This window comes from Vollenhovia emeryi, unplaced genomic scaffold (genome assembly GCF_000949405.1).
Source record: "Vollenhovia emeryi isolate VEMERY1.0 unplaced genomic scaffold, V.emery_V1.0 DF939451.1, whole genome shotgun sequence".
In the NCBI taxonomy this organism is placed as follows: Eukaryota; Metazoa; Arthropoda; class Insecta; order Hymenoptera; family Formicidae; genus Vollenhovia; species Vollenhovia emeryi.
Genome location: NW_011966915.1, coordinates 3,812 through 9,151, shown reverse-complemented (window position 1 = coordinate 9,151; position 5,340 = coordinate 3,812).

Below are 5,340 nucleotides of genomic sequence, written 5' to 3'. Positions count from 1 at the left end.
AGTGTTGAATGGTTGTGGTCTTGATAACGAATAAAAACGAGTTAACACAAATACGAATTTATTGCGAGATAGATACGGTATACACGTGTGCTCTTCACGACGGCTCAAGCACGAGTGAGCATGCTTTGGGCGGAAGGATATCGACGTTTGCTATTCGCGCATGATCGATAGGACGATCTAGAATGATCTGGATTATTCGGGAACAGTCGATAGTCGACGTCACATCCGTAAATTCAAGACAAGGGCATTCCTTGTTTTCGCTTCTCTCTCTCTTTTCTTTGTTGCACATGTCTATCGTATCATACTGGCTACATTCTACCTTGAAGCACGAATAAACGTATTTATTCAACATTCCCCTCGTTTATGTGCTTCAGGTCGCTTGTACATAGTTTTGATTTGAGATTACAAAAACGATTTCTTGGCAGAGCTTTTGTGAACAGATCTGCCAATTGGTTTTCAGTACATATGAACTTAATATCTATAATTTGGTCTTCGACCTTTTCTCTAACGAAATGAAACTTAATATCTATATGCTTGGTGCGTTTATGAAATTCAGGGTTTTTTATTAACTTGATACTGCTTTGATTGTCAATGTAAAGTTTTGTAGGAGAGGATAAATCACAATCTAAATCACTTAATAATTGACGAAGCCATATACTGCTTCTTTTGCTGCAGTTGCAGCTGCAACATATTCCGCCTCTGTAGTGCTGAGTGTAACTAACTTTTGTCTTTGTGAAGACCATGTGACTGGCATATTACCTATCTTAAAAATGTATCCCGATGTTGATCTACGTGTATCGACATCTCCAGCGAAATCGGCATCAGAATAACCAATTAGCAATTCATTATTACCCTGACTTTCATAAAGCAAACCGAATTTAATAGTACCGAGCAAATATTAAAAAATTCTCTTAACAGCTAACCAATGACTACGCTTGTGCTTGTTCATATAACGACTAACAACATTTACCGCGTACGCAATATCTGGTCGCGAAACTGACGCAAGGAACATGAGAGATCCTACTGCTTCTCTATACGGTACATTGACCATTTCTTGATCATCCAGGTTGATCTCTGTTTGGATTGCATGAGGATCCGCGGGGACACCCACCGCGTTTGCCTCAGTCATCCCGAATCTTTTGATTATTTGTGACGTATATGAAGTTTGATTAATAAACAAACGTTTGTTCGCCTGATCGCGCACGATTTGCATGCCTACGAACGAATTGACGTTACTTACAGTTAAATCAAACGTTTTTCTTAATTTTTTCAAAACTGACTTGATTGTATTCTTAGAACTACTTACAATTAATCCGTCATCGACGAATAACGCAAGGAATACGACAACTTTATTTACAACAGCGCGGTATATACACTTATCAGCTTTACTTTCTTTAAAGTTATGATTACTCAAGAATATGTGAAATTTCTGATTCCAACAGCGCGAAGCCTGCTTGAGTCCATACAAGGATTTGTTTAACTTACTAACCGTCGTGTCCGGAGTATCGGATTCCTTTAGCCCCTCGGGTACCTTCATGTACACAGTTTCTTCCAGCTCTCCATACAAAAAGGCAGTCCTCACGTCAAATTGAATTATTTCCAAGTTTCTGTGTGTTGCCAAGGCCAGCAACACCCGCAAGGAATCGTAACGTGCCACTGCAATGGTGAGAACGTTTCTCCGAAGTCTATCCCGAACTGTTGTTGAAAGCCACGTGCACACAGTCTAGCCTTATACCTCGTGACTTTGCCTTCTGAATCTTGAAGAACTTTAAAGACCCATCTCGAATCGATGACTTTCTGTTTCTCTGGTCTTGAAACTAGAGTCCACGTTGCGTTTTGTTTATGAGCCTCCAGCTCGTCCTTGATGGCCTGTTTCCATTTATCTGAATCTTTCCCTGTGACAGCTTCCTGGAATGTATTAGGTGTTATATGTTGTACAAAGTTCGATTCATACCTTAACGGAGGACGAATTGAAGCTCTGTTCCGAAGCGATCTCGACGGAGTCGGAGGAACATTTCCTTCTAACACTTCAGAGTCTTCCATCTCGGTTTCGGATTCATTTGAGCTTATTTCCAAGACTTCTCCTCCAGCTTCTGCCTCGTCTTCGTCCGTCTCCTTATCATCTGCACATATTCCAGGATAGGTGTTAGACTCTTTGGTTTCCACTTGATTCTTGCCCTCGTTGAAAACGACATCTCTGGATACTGTTATCTTATTTGTTTGAGGATCCCACAGTCTGTAGTTTGAAGATTCCGCTTGATAGCCTACTAGCGTTAGTTTCTTCGACTTCCTGTCCATTTTGTGTCGAAACTGTTTGCTGATATGAGCGTATGCCTCCGAGCCGAAAATCCTGACGTGTGATAGATCCGGTTTCTTGTTGTGCCAGGCTTCGTAGGGGGTTACTTCCTTTCCTTCTTTAATCAGTGTCCGGTTCAGGATATATGCCGCTGTATTAACTGCCTCCGCCCATAGCTTGGTTGGCAATTTCCTGGCTTGTATCATTGAACGGGCACTCTCGACGATTGTACGATTTTCGCGTTCCGCTTTCCCGTTTTGTTCGGGAGTGTATGGTGCTGTGCTTTCCATAACAATTCCATTTTTCTTCATGTAACTTTCCGTTTGATAGTTAGCATATTCTCTTCCATTGTCCGCCCTTATAATCTTTATGCTGCGTCCAAACTTGGTCCTCACTTTCTCGTTGAACTCCACCAGTTTTTCCAGTACGTCTGACTTGTGCTTGATGAAGTAGATCACCCTGTAGTCCGTGGCTTCATCGATGAATAGCAGATAAAATCTGGCTCTTCCAATGGATGGTTCGGAAAACGGTCCACATACGTCCGTGTGAATTAATTCACCGGGCATTCGACTAGTTTTATCACTTCTCTTGTCAAATTTTAACTTGTGGGCTTTTCCAAATTGACAAGATTCACAGAAGAAGTCCTTGTTGCTGGTTATCTTGACACCTTGCACTATTCCACTTGCGCGCTTCAACTGTTTCACATTTATATGTCCCAATCGCTCGTGCCAAGTTTGTAATGTGGTGGCAGTCAAGTTTGCCTCGTTCTCAATGTCTTTGTCGCTTGTGCTCACCTTGAAAAGGAGTCTGTAAATGTCATTTGCTTGTTTATAACCGATTGCTTGAATTTTATTGTCTTTCTTGAGTACGACACTGTGCTCGTTGAAAATTATCCGGAAACCTTTCTTCGCGCACGCACCCACTGAGAACAAGTTCTTTTGAATTTGAGGTACATACATGTATAAAACATCCTCGATTCTTGATTCTTGCCATTGTCCGTCAACAAGTTTATTAATAATCACAGTACCTCTACCGTTCACTTTGCACTGCTTGCCGTCACCTAACGACACCGCTTCACCGTTCACTGTCTTGAAGTTTGTGAGCCACTCTCTTCGGTATGTTATGTGGCAAGATGCACCACTATCTGTGATCCAAATATCTTTCATGTCCAGGGACATCATTTCTTCGATCTGACCACTTTCAATTGTTTTCGACAACGTTGCTGTGAACGCGCAGTTATCGTCACTTCTCTTTCTGGATCCGCACTGTTTGTCCTTCTTCTTCTTATAGCAGTCTCGCGCGAAATGTCCTCTTTTTCTACAATAATAGCATTCCACAGACGATTTCGTACTCCGTTCGTTTCTCTTCTTTCCTTTTTCGTCTTGCTCGACACGTGCAGTACTATTTTTCTTTCCGTTCACATTTAGTGCCGCAAGGGCACTTGTGGCATTATCTTCTTCTGACATTCGACTTTCTTCTTTAATTAGTCTTTCTAGTAGTACTCCGACCTTTTGTTCGGCTACCGGCACGCTGTCCCACGCCGTAGCCAGTATGCTGTATTTCGGAGGTAATGACCCTAATATTTTTGCCATTACGTCGATCTCGTTCATTTCATGTCCGGCATCCTTGAGTTGACTAGCTAGTTTTTGCACACTCGTCACATGTTGTATCACCGAGTCTCCCGATTTCATGCGGTATTCGTGGTATCTCTGGAGCAGCAGCAATTTGCTCGAAGCTGATCTCTGTTCGTAGATACTGACCAAGGTTGTCCACATGTCTTTCGCCGTTGCATATGTTGTCAGTCCTCTCAACTGCTCTCTTTCCAGCGATAATGCGATCAGACTCATGGCCTTGGCGTTATCCTTTATCCACGCTTTGACCGCTGCGGTAGCTTCGTCTCCCGCCGGTCTCCCCCTCGTGCCTTCTACTACATCGTCCAGGCCGTGAGCGATGAGTAGCTGTTTGATCTCAAACTTCCACGTTTGAAAATCCGAGCCGTCGAATTTCGTGATCCCTTTTCCAAGGATTTCCAATGCCATCGCACTTACTCACACGTGTTTCGTCACAGGAGATGAGAGTCCGTAATTTTTCGCGAACACGTATTTTGTCTATCGTTATCAACGCGCACTATAATAGTGTTCTGGGCCCATAACCTGTTGAATGGTTGTGGTCTTGATAACGAATAAAAACGAGTTAACACAAATACGAATTTATTGCGAGATAGATACGGTATACACGTGTGCTCTTCACGACGGCTCAAGCACGAGTGAGCATGCTTTGGGCGGAAGGATATCGACGTTTGCTATTCGCGCATGATCGATAGGACGATCTAGAATGATCTGGATTATTCGGGAACAGTCGATAGTCGACGTCACATCCGTAAATTCAAGACAAGGGCATTCCTTGTTTTCGCTTCTCTCTCTCTTTTCTTTGTTGCACATGTCTATCGTATCATACTGGCTACATTCTACCTTGAAGCACGAATAAACGTATTTATTCAACAATAAGAAATATATATATACATGTATAAATACACATATACATATAATAAAATGTTAATTTTTAAATTATTTTTTAAATTTTATTTACACCTTATAAATACAAAGATAAAAACAAAAAAATATCCATAATGCAATTGTAAAAGACGACTAAAAGATGCCTAATATCAGACGTCTTTTAGCCATCTTTCAGTCTCGGCTATAAGTCGACATTTAGTGGGACATAAGACGTCTTTTAGTCATTTTTTTGTCGACTATTGGCTTTACCTAAAAGACATCCATGACGAAAATCTTTTAGTCGTCTTTTAGACGTCTTTGTGCTATCTGGGTAGTTATACTGTGGCGTTCGGACCGGTTGGGTTAAGTGGGGGGACTGTTAGCAGTGTTAGCTTCACACCGCACCCAAGCAGTGATGCCAGCCGGGAACGTTTACCCGTATGCTGCAGCGATGGTGGGGGTTGGAGAGGGGATAGTCCGTCTGCGCGCGCACGCTCGCACACAAGCAACACGTCGTAGCCAAGCGTCGAGCGCACACGTTTTTACGAC